The sequence below is a fragment of the Callorhinchus milii genome, unplaced genomic scaffold (genome assembly GCF_018977255.1).
Source record: "Callorhinchus milii isolate IMCB2004 unplaced genomic scaffold, IMCB_Cmil_1.0 Scaffold3, whole genome shotgun sequence".
Lineage (NCBI taxonomy): Eukaryota > Metazoa > Chordata > Chondrichthyes > Chimaeriformes > Callorhinchidae > Callorhinchus > Callorhinchus milii.
The window spans coordinates 32,581,464-32,599,599 of record NW_024704744.1 but is presented as its reverse complement, the minus strand read 5'-3'; the positions used below and the strand labels follow the sequence as shown (position 1 = coordinate 32,599,599).

Below are 18,136 nucleotides of genomic sequence, written 5' to 3'. Positions count from 1 at the left end.
CCCTCTTGATCATGGCTAATGAAGGTGAAACACAAGAAGAAATGATAACTATTAGATATGATACAATATGAATAGAAAGCAAAATATTTCAAAGTATGAATTAAATATCCTACCTGCAATGGACTTATATTTATACTGATTTGAGAGCAGGTTAAATTATTGATGGACTCGACCTTCACTTTCAACCTTGAGTTATTCTGGTCATTCTCGGCACAGAAGAACAGCACTGTACACATTTGCTTGTGTAATAGTTCAATTATATTTTGGACAATGAAAATTTGATATGGTAGTTTCTGAAATAACCCATCACATTGAAGGGCAGCAGTTTTCGGTGATTTTGCGATGTCTTTGTTGACAATATTATAGGCATTTACGTCATTTATAAAAATCAAACGAATTTATCAAATTCACTGCTGGTCTGCACTAAGGTCACAAAGAGGCACATTAATTAAATTTTCCATTGCTAATAATGTGAGTTGGATTTGCTAAATTGTGAAACTAATTTGTTTCATTTTTGCTGCTAAAAAACCTGCTTGTCCTTTTAAATTAAAATTTGTTTTGAATTGATAATCCTGAGAATCAACATTTCATTAAAAATATATTTTTCACCTTTACATTCGATGGAGCTTCTAATTTACATCCTATTTTCAGCCCTTTCATGTTACCCCCATCAAGGCAGCCTCAACTCAGAGCTGAGAATAACATTCTCAAGCATAAAGGTGTTGAAGATATTAAGTGCAACATTCTCCTATGTGGATTACTGTTAGTGGTACCATGCAAAAAACGTAATCACTCAATTCTCTTGTTTTACCATTGCAACAAAAACAATACTTTAACTCTTGAACAATTGAGAGTTCTACAGAAGCTCATGTCATCATAGACCAACAAGTGTTCAGCTTGTTCAAAAAATGTTTACAGGAATAAAGCTACAGAAACATTAGAGTAGTTTTCCTTTAACATTAACTCTAACCAACTAAAATAAATAGAACACCATTTAACATGAAAATAAAATATTTTAAGAACATTGCTTATACATATTTTATTAACACTTTCTTTAATTTTTTTTCTTTCCTGCTCTCACTAATTATATTCTTATAGTTTTACATATTTGATCTCTTATATTACCAATCTTTTATCACTGCAAGTACTATCCCTTAACTCACTCCTTTAGTTCAATCTGTTATTGGAAGGTAGAAGCAACCTTTTAAGAAAATATTACTCATTCATTGAAAACTGGCCTAACAGGTGATATAAACTAAACAGATCTACATCAGAGCTGCTTCTTTTCATTCTTTGGAGACTTGATTACTGTTTTTGGCAGGAGGAATATTTGATGATTGCCAGCATCACTCATGGTCGCTGCACTGTTTTTGAGATATTAATGTGCACAAATTAGCTGCCCTGTTAGTCTACAAAATACACAATGACTACATTTTACAGTAATCCTATGAAGCACTTTGAGATGCCCTCCTGATGTGTAAGGATTTTTATTATGTCTATGAAATGTACTTGCAACTCTTTGAGCTGTTTTGATGTGATAAAGTGCCATCAAAAGCAAATGAATCGACATTGTAATAACTGAAGAAGATAGTCTGAGAACACATTGACAGTGCGGAAACACTGTTCATTGTTTTACATCTGTTGAATTTGCATGAGTTGGAAAGCAGTCCATGTAGGGTCTAAGGCCTCTTAATATAAATAAAAGTCCACAATGTATTACTATGATCTGTAACAAAAGGGTGGTGCTTAAATGGTATCTTTGTTGCATTAAATATAGAAATCCCTCTTTGGAGAGTGCACCATAAAACAATAATGAATAAATGATTTCCAGCTTGTGAAATTCAATCTATACAATATGCTGGGCAGGCAATGTTATTGCAATACATAACAACTACAACAACAATAACAACAACTTGCGCTTATATAGCATTCTCCCCACAGGGTAGAGTCTTAGAGCACTTAACAGAGCCGTGGGGAGCGGGGAGGTGACCGTAAGACCGATCAAAGGGGAAAGTTTTCAGGCGGGACTTGAAAGAGAGGAGAGAAGGGGCAAGGCAGAGGGATTGAGGGCAAGTGTTGCAGAGTATTGGGTCGTAGTGGCTGAAAGCAAGACCTCCGATGGTGGGGCGGAGGGTGCAAAGGACGAGCAGGAAGTCAGTGTCAATCGAGCAGGTCCGGGTCAGTATGATCACGGCAGAGTTTTGAATGAGCTGGATCTTGGGAATGGCGGAGCTGGGGAGACCGTCGAGGAGTGTGTTGGAGTAATCCAAGTGGGAGGTGACAAACGCATGCTCGAGGGTTTCGGCTGCATAACAGCCATGAATGGTAATTGATGTGTCTTGCATTGGTCAACTATTTTAATAATATATTTGGTAAGTGAGTCATTTCACGATCAGAGGTGTTGTGCACCATCATGGGCCTTGTATTTAAAAGCCAAGAAAAAAGATATTTGAAGGTTATTGAAGTACAATTGACAGCTGCATTCCAAATGGACTGCAAACTCTTATGCTCTAATAGTATGGGAATTATCTAGATGATGATGTGTGAAGAATTAAAAGCGGTCGACTGTCTAATTTATATGGAACTTATAAAACCTACTACAGTATGTTATCATTTTTATCCTACTAGCATTTAATATATATGCAAAACTCAGTAAAACAGAGTCAATTATTTTTAAAAAATCATTCTTGCCCTCTCACTTGACTTCATAGTCCAATGTATTTACTGTAAAATGTATTTACTGTGTACCCCAATGCAGAGCCAGACTCAAAAATGATAAGGCAGTATATTATCTTTGCTCTTGTTGCTTAGAGCATTATCAGATCCTATTGGTCAAGTTCAAGCCTTAGAAAATGCTACTAATCATTTATTACTTCATATAAATTGTATTAAGGCTATTGAATATCCTTATAAACATGTGTAACAATCCTTGCATTTGATATAGCGCCTCATCAGGTCTTCGAGATGTCTCAAAGCACTTCACAAATTATACCGTAAAGTGAATTGACTGTATATTTTGTGGGCGAAATAATGTATGTTATGTCTTGATGTGACTTGCTTTTGGTACTGCCATTTGCTCTCATTTGTTGGAAAACCATTGGAGAAAATGTAATGAATATTAATGAAAGACATAAATGGGCCTAAAGCAGACTCAACTGACAGAGCACAAGATGTGAATTGTAACAGCAATAGACGATGATAGGAACTTAAATGTTGAAAAATGATTGTAGCTGAAGATAGCCACCTTACTTTCCTTCATTACCTTGGACAAGATTTAATACTAAAGTGAATGAAGAATACATTAGGTTGCAGTTAGAATATTATTTCCATTTATCTATATTTAATGCTTTAAAATAAGACTGCACATCACAAAAACTGCACTAATATCTATGTCCTTATTACTGAAATCAAGAAACAATACATAGTAAACCAATCTGCAGAACACAATCTTATTCCTAATTGCATCACTAAATAGTGTTGGCACCATAACATCTGACACTAATGACATGTAGCAGCATGCAACGATTGCAACATTTGATTCCTCCATTAAAGACAGTGTAGGTTTCTCGCCCAAAGTTCCTTTTAATTTGGTACCACAAGCAACTTTGGTATTTTTAACATCTTTGATTCTGAAAAGGCCAGCTTGGGGGTTGTGTGGTAACAGGGCTATCCAGTATGTAATGTATTCTCTCATGTAAAACAACAGAAATATGTCTTCAGAATCCTTGCCCTTTATTTAACACATAGGCGCTACATCATCTTTGTGGGCATTTCACAGTAGCTTGTTATTTTATTTTCTACCGTAATGCTCTTGGTCAAGGGGGAAATTGTCAATTTGAATAATGGTTTGGAGTGTTCAGCTGCCTGGCCCTTAATCTTGCTAAGAAGCAAATAAAATATGAAGGCCTACTGAGATTTTTATTCTGAAAAATTAACATTTAAATTCTTGTTGTATCTTGTTGCACCAGCATTTGTGCTATTGTGTTCCATCCTAGGTTTTAAATATGTATAGTACAATTTATTTCCACTTGATAATATTATTGTGATTGGAAAAAGATGAGCAAGAGTCAAGAATTCTGTTACCAAAAGTAGATTTAATCCCATGTTTCTCTGAAAACAATGATTATGTTTTTTTGTGTCAGCCTGGCTGAGTTGGTAGCCCTCTCCTTTTAAAGCTAAAAAGGTTTTGGGTTCAAGCTCCACAACAGGACTTTACGATCATCATCAAAATGTACCTCTTTGACCACACTTTCGGTCTTCTTTCCCTTCAGCTTCCATCCCCAGTCAACAGCGTTAAGCGATTTGAGACATCGTTCCAATTTGAAAAGGTGTATATGAATGTAAATTATATTGTATGGACAACCAATGGAGTGCCTGGAGAGTGCTGAGTTAGCAGAGGTGCTGTCCTTTAGATGATATGTTAAACTGAGGTCCTATCTGCCTGTTTACATGGAAATGTTTTCAGCAGGAATGAGAATCTCTCTTGGTTTGCACACTCAATGCTTGTTAAAAGCTCTCGGGTCACTGACTTTTTAAAATTGTTAAAAAAAGGATACCTTACCACATGAACAGAATGCCAAATTCAGTATTTTTTCCCCCAAGCTCGCTCAAATGAAAGCAATTTGGAATGGGCAGCATTACCCAGTTTCCTGCTACACATCTCCAGAAACTGCAGTGTTGTCTTAAATTTGAAAGCAAAATGGTCTTACAGTCAAAGACTAGGCAGATTTTTAGGGCTCAGCTGTACCTATGACCTCCCAAAGTGACACTATCAATTTACAGTCAATTCACTATATTTGGTGAATAAATAAATAAATATTTGGAGAATATTTGGTGAAGTGCTTTGAAATGTCTCGAACAAGTGATGAGCCTCCATATCAAATGCTATTATTATTATTTAGTACTAATTAGTGATAAATTCAGAATTTTTTAATACTGTGAGCTCAGTAGAGTCCTGTAGCTCAGTGGTTAGAGCACTAGCCTTACAAGCGAGACACCTGGGTTCAATTCCAGGCAGGGTGAAACCTTGGGCAAGTTTCCTTACTCTACACGCCTAATAATAATCCTTCCAAAAAAAAAATAATAAATTGGTCATTTTCAATCCATGACTGTTTGTGGGACACTGCTGTGTGCAATTGGCTGCTATGTTTTGCCCACAAATATACGGTCAATTCACTTTACAGCATATTCTGTGAAGCGCTTTGAGATGTCTAGAAGACGTGAAAAGCGCTATATCAAATGCAAGGATTATTATTATATTATAACTGCTTTTAAAACAAACGTTATATTGCTCAAGTTAGTTTCATGTAAGAACCTTACAGCTTGCAGACGGAGGAGGTCATTATCTATCAATCTCGGCTTGCTTCAGACCCACGTTGGGAGAGAACATGTGATACTCGCTGTTTGATGGTAAATTTACCGACTTTGGCTGTGTGCATTTACAATGGGATTTTTCCAATTTAACCTTTGCCATTTTTGTCCTTTGCATGCTTGACCTCTGTCATGTTTGTTTGCATTTTAAGTACACATCACAAAGGTTAAGTAGAGAATAAATCCCATTATATCTTAAGAAGTTGTGCTTGGGTTACAAACCAAGTTTTAATCAACTAGAGGATGCTTTAGCAGGCCTATGAACTTATTTAATAATAATAATCCTTGCATTTGATATAGCACCTTATCACGATACCAAGAAGTCTTAAACCACTTTACAGGCTATACTATAAATTGGTTTGACTGTATTTTGTGAGTGAAATGTAGCAGCCAGTTGCTCACAGCAATGTCCTACAAACAGCCATGGAGTGAGTGACCAATTTCATTTGATGTATTTTCTGTCTAAAGATGCACTGAAGGATGAGATGTTTACTATCTCACAAGTCATTTGCATAGCAAACTGACTACCATCTTGATCCTGGCAACCTTTTCGTGATGTATAATTTTGCTGTGCAGATGGCTCTTGAAAGAAAAACATTAACTTTTAGTGCAACTTTTTAAAATGATCTGGTCTCAGCCCATCAAATTGCTGCTAAATATAATGTCTCACTAAATCCCCTAAATTTGATAATTCATTTCATGACTGTGGGAAATTGTTGTGTGGAAATTAGCTGTCATGTTTGCCTACAAATACAGTCACTATACTTTACAATAAGTCTTGCCAGGCGCTTTGAGACATCCAGACAACGTGATATGGCACTATATCAAATGGAAAGATTTATTATTTATTTGCATCATATTCCATCAGCTGTTATGTTACAAGCACTTTTAGCATCTATTCACTTACATCGTGTTGCCTACACTTCGACTGGCTAATTTGCTCCATAATAGTAAAAACATTTCAAAATAGTTTTAAATAAATTGTTAACAGATTCAAAAGCCTATGATGGGATCGTTTCACGCACAAAATATACAGTCAATTCACTTTACAGTACTGTGAAGCACTTTGAGACGTCTTGACATCTTGAAGATGTGATAAGGTGCTATAAAGTGCTATATCAAATTCAAGGATTATTAGTATTATCATTCACACAATTGTGAAGATTGAATTAGTTTCCTTCAATTGTTTCTAATTATGCCCTAATTAAAACAAACTTGATTTCACAACATTTTCACCTCCATATCCAGCAGCACAGAAAAAAAAACATAAATTTTCATCTCAGTCTATCTATCACTATGAACTCCAATATTGTTCCCAAGCAGCTGAGGTCTGAAATTTCTTATAGTGTTAGTCTGAATTTATGTAGGACCCCAAAAGAACTGCAGGTATGTGCTTTAAGGCTTTAAATTTAAAATCCCATACAGTCGGAAATTTAAGGCAATTCTTTTAAGTTTAGCAGCATGAGAATTTTATGGCCCCAGGTGCTTATTAAGTTATTTTTTAATTATTCAACATCAAATATATTGCTTGTTCTGCATATTTATTATTCAGCGGGGATGTAAAAGCATTCATATCTCTAGTCTTGCTTGAGGATTGTTAATTTCAAAATGATGTCTCCTTGTTGTACACTCATTGTCTAACTCAATAGCCTGCTTGCATTTACATCATTTACTCCGTTCAACATTTTAAACACTTGGGTTACAACCCTTTTAAACTGCTTTCCCCTAATTAATTTGAGTTCAGCTTTGCAAGACTCTTTTTACAAAATAGAGCTTCAAGTTATTCTTCATCTTTGTCAGTCTTCTTTAAATCCTCTCCAAGGCATTTTAAATGCAAGATCTCTGAAACTGCACATGGTATGAAATATTCTCTGACCAAATTGATCTTTGCAAGCTTAAATTAAATGTACTTCTTTCAATTCTTTTTTGGGTCAGCCGGGTGTCTGATACATGCAGAAAACCATCACCATGCTTAAGAGCATCCAAACCAAACTGAGAATTCCATGCATCCCACCTACATATGGAAATCCCGGAGATAGATTGTTGGAATGGAATACACACTCGCTCCTTGGAGGGAGACATCCTGCTTACCTAATTTCGGAAAGTATCATACTTCTTTCAACTTGGAGGGAAATACCCTTGAAACACAGCCTAGTATTTCATTAGCTTTCATAGAATCATGGAATTATACAGCACAGAAGGAGGCCATTCGGCCCATCGTGTCTGTGCCGGCTCTTTGAAAAGAGATATCAAATTCAATTTCTTTCTCCCCATAGCCCTGCAAACTTGTCCTCCCCAAATAATTACCTAGTATAACTGGAAGTCTTAAGTTGATAATTCATAATTACAGCTTATCCTTTCCTTCTCCACATTTGCTAATGATACCCTTCATTGTACAGACATATACTTTTTTGTTGAATTGCACAGCATCTTACTTTTATTTGCATCCAAATCTATCTGCAACTCCCTGTTCATCTGGTTAAATGATATACTGTATTTTAGTGATATTTACTCTCTTTAAATTGGTCACCTGACCAAATAGCTTGGTGCTATCAACCTATTTTATACAACGAGAATCATTCGCTATCAAATCATTCATGAATCATGAGTGTAACATGTCTCCATCTTCACACTCTGGCTTCACCAGCAGTTTGATCCTGTTACTAATTCTAACTAAAATGATTAAGAAGATAGTTCCTTAGCACAACTGTGCAAGGTGTTTTTGCATTTATTAAGGAGAAAAACAATTTCTATTTATATAGCACCTCTCATGTTGGGAAAATGCCTCACAGCTCTTAAGTGACTGGGAACTGAACTGGGTGGAGCGAAGATGACTGAAAACCTGTATGAAGAATTAGGTCAGGGTTGGTTCAGAAGGTTGAGAGGGCGGGGGCTAAGGGGAGGGACTCCAAAATTGAAGGAAGTGTAGCACAGAACAGTTTAAAGCATGCCTATTGATAATGGGATGGATGGGGCGGGGGTCATCAAGCAAGCTAGTGTTTGTTGAGTAGAGAGAGCAGCTGGGGCAGTGAAATCAAAAATGTCCTAATTGCATAATGACATCAAATAGGAACTAATCTTGTTCTAATACAGAGATCACCAAAACAGCCAGATCCACATTAATTCAATTGCTGCCACTGTTAAAATTGAGTTAATATACACCTCGCTTTGTTGGTGGTCCATCTTTGCGAAATAAAAATGTTTCTTTTTGACATGTAGGAAGAAAATGATGAATAGTCACAATTGATGTTGCATGCACAATGAAGGAAGTGTAGCACATGGGAGCCCTACTGTATTCCAGAGAGATTACAAGAGAATTGAGAAAGATAGAAATGGAGATGGTGTATAAAAATAATGAGCAAAGACAAGAGTAACTAAGGATTGGAGCTAGTCTAGCTCAGTTTCACATTAATGATCCTCTGGGACTGTAAGATATGTATCATGTGAATTATCTGCAATACTGGGCACCTGGTTGCTTCAAATTAAATCGCAAACCAATCTTTGACAAACTCTGGTATTCAGTAAAGTTGACATTTTCTAATCTTTGAAATTAGGCCACTGCTGCTGCTGTTACTGTTGTGCTGGTTGATACCACTGAGAATTAGAGTTGGAATGTCAATTCATTTAACCTTCAGCATGACTGTCAGTGGGAAGGGACTTTCAATGCTATTTAACAGGCAAGATGTTTCTGTTTTAAGACCATGGATATTGCATTTGTTTCTCTTCAGTTCGATAGTTTTGGACACAGGGATTTGTGGACATTTTCTAATCTCTTGTGAAAAAGTCATCAATTGCTGAGAAAACATCTGGAGAGTAAATGCCGTTGTATTAACAGTATATCCAGGGAAGTGCTTTGAAATGTCTCAACAACATAAGGTGCTACAAAAAATGCAAGGATTATTATTGTTACAAAATGGAAAGCACAGAATATATTCAATATTGGCCACTCATGCTCCTAATCATGGAAAAAATACTTTGAGACAAAACATGTACAGTACAGAAGAGCTTCAGATACTGCACAAAAACCAAAATCAACAAATGGGTCAAAATAAAGTAAATTTTGCACTTGGAGTGGATGGAAATTATTTGCATCCAATATAGCAGGAAAGTTCTGGAGTACAACATTTAGAAGAGGAGGTAAAATATAGTTTTTTTCAACATTGTGGAACATACTAGGCATTGGATAAATTTATACAAAAGGCATTGTATAAATGTAATTTGTTGTTGTTGTTTAGATATCTGCAGTGCTTAAGATGCCCTGTGAATAATTTCATTCCTCTGGGTAAGATAGACATGACTATAATGGCAACATTTTTGATTTAAGGAAAAATCGGAGAAGAAAATCCTTCACCATTTGCTTTCTTTGTTGTTAATTTTATACTGTACATTTTGATGCATTTTGACAATTCTACTTCATAGTTAACCAACCAAGAAGTTTTTTTTTGGTTTGGGCTTGTAATTAAATAGATTTCCCAGACCAAATTTATATTATAATTTTCAGTCATCTGATGTACCAGTAGAACATGCAGCAAGGTTGTCATCACATTGATGAATACCGATATCAGCAGACTCTTGAGGCTTGAAACCTGGGGGACAAGGTAATACAAGGTTGGGGACAGGTCAGTAAAGGTATAGGTATATTCCAGAATCAGACAGCTGACCATTTATTTAGGGCAACATTGGTTAACTCTAATGCAAGTCTGATAAAGGTAGACAACTTCCTTTGAAGAATAATTTATCTGGCCTCTAAAAGCTGAGGAACCTCAGACTTCGCAGAGTAAAACTTCAAAATATTTAATTTGGTGAAAGTGTTTTTTTCTTTTCCGGGTATACTCTTTAATAGAAGCAGATGTGAATTTATAGCTTTTTTAGACATTTGCTTAAAGTGGGTTTGCAAAACTCGCCTGGGTTTGCAAAACTAAAAGGCTCCGTTAATGCAAGATACCTTACATTTGAATTAGAGGAAGATAAAACTGCTGGCATCACCATTCATGCCAAACTTGGCACTGATATCGAATGATTGATCAATACATTGAGAGTTTGATGCTCGTGAATAAAGAGAATAAAGTACATCAAAATGTAAAGCGTGAAATGACTTTCCATAAGCTTTAAAAGGAAGATTTGTCTTCTTTAAACACAATAAATGTCAATAATTTATCTCTCAAGAACGCATGAAATATTCTGAATCATGTGGAGCTGTATTTTGAGGACCTTTACTGGATCAAATTGGATTTTCCCATTATTAAGGTAAATTTTGTTTATTTTCCTTTTGTAGTCTGTTATGCACTTATATCTTGATTGAAACCACTGTTTCCTGTAGTTTGTAACCATGTGATAAAACTTTCTATGACAATTTGATATTTTTGAGGAAATCATGTGAGGGTATAAAGAACATCGGGATCATATTGATATATTCCCAATCAGAGTGCAGTGTAAGAAGAAAGATTGATATCTCTCTTTAGCTTCTCTCAGCAGAGAACAAAATGCCAAATATTAGCTTTCTTCACATTTAATTTCTCATAGACAACTTAACAAGGAATCATATTTTCTGATTTGTCACTTGAAATTAAGTAGAGTTACCTGAACGGTAATGTCAAGAGCTCTGGGAGACCTCCACTGCATGAGTTATATAAATCAAATTGTTGTGGTTGTTGTTTAATAAACTCTGACTAATGAAACAAGAATTTTCGAATGATATTGAGAAATTGCATGTGGCAGGACTTTGTTTTTTTAACAGCAGTAAAATTGTTGAATACATTTGTTTCATCAATTGTTGAATACATTGGATACAACAACAAATTTACATACCACCTTTCACGTCAAGAGGATATCTCAAGGCGCTGAAGAGTTGAAGATTTGCAGCTAAGCTGAGGATGAGGGCTGAGCGGTTGGGGGAAGATAATTGAAGACACAGTCAAGGTCTTGAGATAGATCTTGAAGGAAGAGAGGGAAGGGTTGAGTTGAAGAGAAATAGGATGGATTGCAGGGAGTGTGGGCAGAGAGACTGAAAGCCCTACCGTCGATGGTGGGGTGGTTAGGGCGGGGGACATGAATAGGCCAGTGCCCGGCGAGCAGAGGAAGCAAATGGGTTGGTAAGATTTTACAAGGTTGCAGAGGTAGAGTGGGGCAAGACCCTGGAGGGATTTGAAAGTTGAGATCCTTGCTCGGCTTCACTGGCTCCTCATCCCTCAGAGAATCGAGTTCAAAAGCCTTGTACTTACCTTCAAAGCCCTCCATGGTCTTGCTTCCCCTCTACGTCTGCAACCTCCTTACCCCATATCAGCCTGTCTGTTCCCTCCGCTCGCCACACAGTGGATTGCTGCAGGTCCCTCGCACTTCCCGCCCCAACATTGGTGGTTGGGCATTCAGCATCTCCGCCCCCAACATTTGCATACATAAAAATCCAAAATCCCAACATTGTGCCATCCAAATCCATCATCATACTTCAAATTCTGTTGTGACTTCAAATTACATTAACGTGATAAAGGGATTGAAGGCACAACATGCACCAATGGAGCAACGTAATAGCAGCTGGGTGACTTTCTGCATGCCTGTACAATAATGTATGATTGGTGACTCCATGATGTAAAAGTGCTTACTGCCAGTTGGAACTTTATGGACCTGAACTTCTGCCTCATAACAGGATTATTCAGTAATTGTTTGAATCCTTAAACATTAAATCTATTCTTAATAATGTTATATATGTCTGTTTAGATGGATATCAAGGATTATTTTAAAAAGTAACAGAGTTTATCCCCGTATTATGGCCAACAATTCTTCAGATTGAAGTTTGATTATTTACTTCAGGGATGTTTATGAGACATTGCTGCACCCAAATTGCTGCTGCATTCACCTACCCAATCATTTCCATTTTACAGAGATGCTTCATAAGCACATTAAGATGTTATAGGCTGTATGTCAAACATTAAGGATTATTGTTATTTCCCCAAAATGTATGCAATAAATGTATAAGCACTTAGTTTATTTCAATCAGTAAAGGCTAAGTTTAGAAAATGTAATCAGATAGCATTCTAGTTTTGTGAATTAGCTTAACTCAAATATAACCTGACTGAAATATGTTTTAAAGTAGATTGGAATTCTATTAAGATAAATTATAATTTGAAGAGACAAATGCTGAACTGGGGAGGACCTTTACTTAGGATGAAAAAAACTTCAAAAACAACAACTTGCACTTATATAGCGCCCTCCACACAGGGTAGCATCTCAGAGCGCTTAACAGTGGCGGAGCCTGGCTCCAAACTGGGGGAGTGGGCAGTGGGGAAGGTGGCCATAAGCAGTCGATGAGGAAGGTTTTCAGGCGGGACTTGAAAAAGGAGAGAGTGGAGGCAAGGTGGAGGGGTTGAACGAGAGTGTTCCAGAGTTTTGGGGCATAGTGGCTGAAAGCACTACCCCCACCTTCATTTAAAAGGGGAACGTGACTGTGGACTTGGGGAAATGTTTCTTCTTATAGTTTGGGAATGAAAGTTGTTTAATGGCTTTTTCCTATCTGTGAGCAAAAATCTCTAATATTCTTCAGTCACTATCATCTGTTAGGGAGCTGCCATTTTGGATCTCTGAGGTGGAAGACAGTTACTGACAGATGATGTGGGTTGTTTGCTGTCTACCAGATAGCACAGCTCATTACAGTGCGGTGGATCAAAGTCCTTCCCAATTCAAGATGTCAGTTCTGAAACTGTTAATGATTTGAAAATTCTTTGCAAGCCAAATCCCATTTCCAGATGCCTGTATTGGTACAGTAATTGTGATGTCTAAAATAAGACTTTTTAAAGAAAATATTTCAATCTGGTATTGAAATTAGTTGAAATTCAATTCCAATTTTTTCGCCAACTGTATTGCATATCATTGGAATATTATCATTTTTGGGGTGATTTTTTTACAGTCAAATTTGGATGTCATTATGGCAATGATAAAACAGAATGTTGGTGGATCGAATTAGACATAATTTTGAGAGTTAGTTCTGGTTGATAATTCAGTGTCATATGATAATAACCTCATGTTAAGAATCTTTAATCCAATTTGTCCCAAAAAAAATTTCTAGCATCACCATCTGTATGTGTCACTATAAGTAGTAACAAGAGGAATTTTGCTTCCTTAGTGTGCACATTAGTCCCTGTCAGGTATAGTATAGTGCAAAAAGTAATTGCACAGCAAAGCTCAGTCTAGTGTCATTACAATTTACATTTATATAGCTCCTTTCATGTCGGGAGGACGTCCGAAAGAGCATTCACGGTGCTGGATGGACACCTGAGCTGGGGATAGGAGCTGGGGGAGGGGGTCGGGAGGGGAAAGATGACTGAAAGCACTGCCAAAAAGATATGTTTTGAGACGCATCTTGAAAGAGGGAAGGGATCGAGCGAGCAAGTCAGAGGGACTCCGGGATGGAGAGTTTTAAGATCAACCTCAGAAGTGCACCGCTGTAGGGAACAGGTAGGCGTTTTTCCACTTCTTAATTTTCTGAGTGAAATTGGTCATTCAGTGCTAAATTATGGGTAGTGTGCTGTTTAGCTGGGTCCATTAGTAACTGTGGAGTAGGTTAGATGACCTCATATTTATTTCACATAGATCCTTAATGCCCAGGAGAGAAAAGAAACATTTATCATGTCAATCTGCAATGAATTGGTTTGGAGCTCAAGCTCCAGAGGTGAAAGAACAGTGTTAGCTTATTATGGTATCCATTTCTCTGAGGAAGCAGTGAGTTAATGAGAAATATTTGTCTAATGTAGACAGTACATCATACAGAAAGACAATAAGCATATTTTAACAAACTCTGATATATTCATAAGTGCAATTTTATTAACAGCTGAGAATTGCAACAGTGAGAGACAATTATTATTTTATGAGAAATAAACAGGAATGTAGGTCAAATATGCTGTCACCGTTCATATTGGACAGTAACAAATTAGGTGGACAGTAGCATAGGGGATATTGATTTCTGTCTCACAATTACTAACCAGCTTGGACATACAAGCAATGCATGAGAAATTTATGTTTTGAGATTAAAATGTACAATAAAAGTTGTAATCAGTCAGATGGAAAAAATAGGTACAAGAATATTTTTTAAAATTAAATATTATCTACATTCATCTTCAATTTATTTCAAGTCCAGCAAATACAAGGAAAAGTAAATAAAGTACTTTAAAACCTTAAGAATCCTTTAAGCTATTTAGTGAAAATATCAACCAAAGTACCTGATATATTTTATCATTAAAACACAGATGGTAATGTATTTCAACATCTTTTTTACAATTGAAAGAAACATTGAGGAGCTTCAGTAGTATCTTTGTTGTAAAAAGACTTAATTAATTTGTTACATCAAGGACTTTTTAATGAATCAATACAGAACATATGAGAGATGCTCTCTCTGATTCTCTCTTTCTCTCACTCTCCATATCTCTATCTTTCTCTAGACAAACTAAATGAAAAAAACTAATTATTTTAGCCTGTTAACAAATTCATATCCAAAAGATATGAGGAATATTTGGAAACTCTGGGGCTGTTCTCTTTGGAAAAAAACAAAGAGCATTTCATACAGCAATAATAATTATACATTATACAGATTTTTTAAATCTGGAGATACATCAATCTCCAGATTTAAAAAAATGGTCATTCCTGTCATGATTTTTTGTGGGACACTGCTGTGCACAAATCGGCTGCCACATTTCCCAACAAATATGCTCACTGCACTTTACAGAAACGTTGTGAAGAATCTGAACACATTCTTGATGTTATAGGCACAATATCAAATGCAAGGATTGTTATTAGTGCGTGTAGCTATTCTGAATCCAAACCACATACAGTTTAGCCCTAAATTTAGTAATGAGTACCACTCGAGTGGGTTCAGTTAATTGCAAATAATTCAGTAAATCTTTTGCTTGAACCCAAATGTGTTGCAATACTCGATAGGGCTTCATGTTGATGAAAGATGTTTGAATTTACCGTACTTCATTTTTCCTTTCATTTTAATGTATTTTAGATGCATTGGGTAAAAACTGCTATTGTTTCTTAATCAATTCCTTCCGTTAATTAGCACAGAAATAGGTTTGAAAGATAATGTGTTGCCCCAGATTCTGTGAACCAATGCAAAGATAGGTGCATAAAAAAGACTAACACACTGAACAATTTCAATTAACAAAGCCCAACTTCATTTCAGAAATAAAATAATGTAGTATAGAAAGGTACGGTATGGCTATGAAGATTTATAAGTCTGGATTCTTGGCAAAGCAAATACTCAATCTACCAAGATAATAATAATAATCCTTGCATTTGATATAGCACTTTTCACGTCTTCGAGACGTCTCAAAGCGCTTCACAGAATATACTGTAAAGTGAATTGACTGTATACTTGTGGGCAAAATGCGGCTGTCAATTGCGCACAGCAGTGTCCCACAAACAGTCTTGGATTGAAGTGGCCAAATTATTTCTGTTTTTTTTTCTTGAGAGATTATCATCAGGCGTGTGGAGTAAGGAAACTTGCCCAAAGTTTCACCCTGCCGGGAATCGAACCCAGGTTTCTCACTTGCGAAGCGAGTACTCTAACCACTGAGTCACAGGACTCTACATTTTATTGTAATACTGGAATCGAGTTGACTGTACTGACTCAATCCGCACATCCAATGTAAAAGCCTTCTTGTCTGCCATTGTTAATTGTATTCAGCCATACCCGTCGGACATTCATTTAGATAACTATATCATTCAGGATAGACCTGTCTGAGATTAAATCGGATTAAAGGAAAATAATTCACAAATAATTACTGGTTATTTAAATTATGAATGGAGAATTCACACGTTGAGCTAAACAGGGGATAATGTCACAATTATCGCCAAATAGCGCTAAGGCATTACAGTATGATTAAACCTCACTGTTTACTGTGTGAGGAGTCGAGCTGTATATACTGTACAGTATATTGTTAGCATCTCAAACGTTGTTCCTTTTGGTAACTATACAGTGATATGCAAAGCTGGCAAAGCAAGACTGTTTTCACTATAGGCTGATCGACTGATCAAAAGTTAAAAGTTTACTTCTATTGCTGTTGAGTTCTGCCGGCATGTTTTATTCAGTGTGCATAGCTATTCTATGCTTCTGTATCAATCTGCCAAATGTCCTGTACTGACAAAATGTGATGACTATAATGTGAAATCTTATGGTATTGTGAAGCTTAATAACAAAGCTAGGAAACCCATATTCATATACTGAGTATTTTCAGGTAAAGGATCAGACTCTAGAGATTATGGTGCAAGCTCAATGAAGTGTACAAATCACACTTCTATTTATGTCAAATCAGATCAGTGGGACAGGAATGGTTTGCAAGCAAATACAAAAAATAATGAAATTCATGTAGCATATATATCTTCATAACTTTTTGATATCTATTATAATATAAGTGAAAATAATATTTGTTATTGTGCCCTCAGGCCCGTCTGTGAGCTTCCTTTAAGTTACAAAGCTGTCTGAGGGAGGGGAATGAAATTTGCAACTGTCTCCCCTTTTGCAACTCCTCTACATCTCCACATTTTAGATGTCTGTGCAGCACTGTCAAAAAATTCTTTAAAAATAAATAATGAAGTTTTCTTTCTATATTAACAAACACTAGACTGTTTTTCAAACTCCTAATGGAGTCCTACTACTATTTAATCCATAATTAATAATATTCTGTAGAATTCATCTTCTAGATGGTGTTTAAACATATGTTTAAGCTCAAATTACTTAAAACCTTGCAAGAAAATATTTTTACAATTGCGTAAATTTAGGTGCATTTAACAGTAAATACAATAGAGCACCATAATAATGTGGTGTCTGGGAGATCCATAAAATCTTAACCAGCCTCATAACAGAGTGTGATTGTCAGTCAGTGCTTCTCCATTGTGACTTTATCCATCAAGTGACTGGTGACATGACTGTACATGAATGTATGTAGACAGCGGGAAAACAAAAACTCTACTCCAGGTCATCAGGCCGCTGCTGTTGTCGCTTCCTACATGTTGTGGTCACTTCCTGCATATCGCGATTGTCAGCAGTGACCTGAAAACTGACAACTGACAACTATATTTTGACTATGTTAGAAGCCAGCCCAGCCAGCTCAGCCAGAAGGCAATATAATAAGAAAGTTATAACAGGACTCTTATGGGGCAGAAAACATGAATTAATGATTATGAATCTTTTAAACTTTAAATTATTACAGTTAAACTCACAAGTCATGTCAGTCAGGACCATAACATTTAAAATGACTTACGCAAAGTCCGAGTTGCAGGCAAAATGTATAAATCGTATAAAATCCAATTTAATCAATAATCTACAAAGTGTATGCATAATTCAATGCAGCCGGTAAGTGAATATGAGGTAGTTTGTCACTGCAGCCGGGAAGTGTGCATTAACTGAACAATCTGTTTTACGCTTATTTCACGTCATCTTGTTCATCTGTGCATTCGCCTGGCTCAGGTGGTTGGCTGATGCACAGCCTACCACTGACTCAGAAGGTTGTGGGTTAATTTCCCACAATTCAATGCATCCCGACCCACCGCCGCATGTTCATGTAAGTGTTGGAATCACTTTGATTCGTGGGAAATTACGTTCGCCAACTCACGCGGTCCACGGATCAATCGTGATTCCCACCATTATTTTGTGAGCGAAATGCAGAGATACAAAGAAATATACATGGTTTTAATAGGAAACTGAGTGGGACTTGGGTAAATGTACAACTTAGACAATTATACAATTTATAAAGATAAGACTTACATGAGTTGTACT

The 18,136-nt window shown here is 36.4% G+C and overlaps 1 protein-coding gene across 1 annotated transcript in view; it reads left to right on the top strand.

Annotated features, from left to right (window-relative positions):
• The window catches only part of nkain2 (sodium/potassium transporting ATPase interacting 2), a 389,880-nt gene that overhangs the window by 110,233 nt on the left and 261,511 nt on the right, over nt 1–18,136 (top strand). The window lies entirely within an intron of this gene.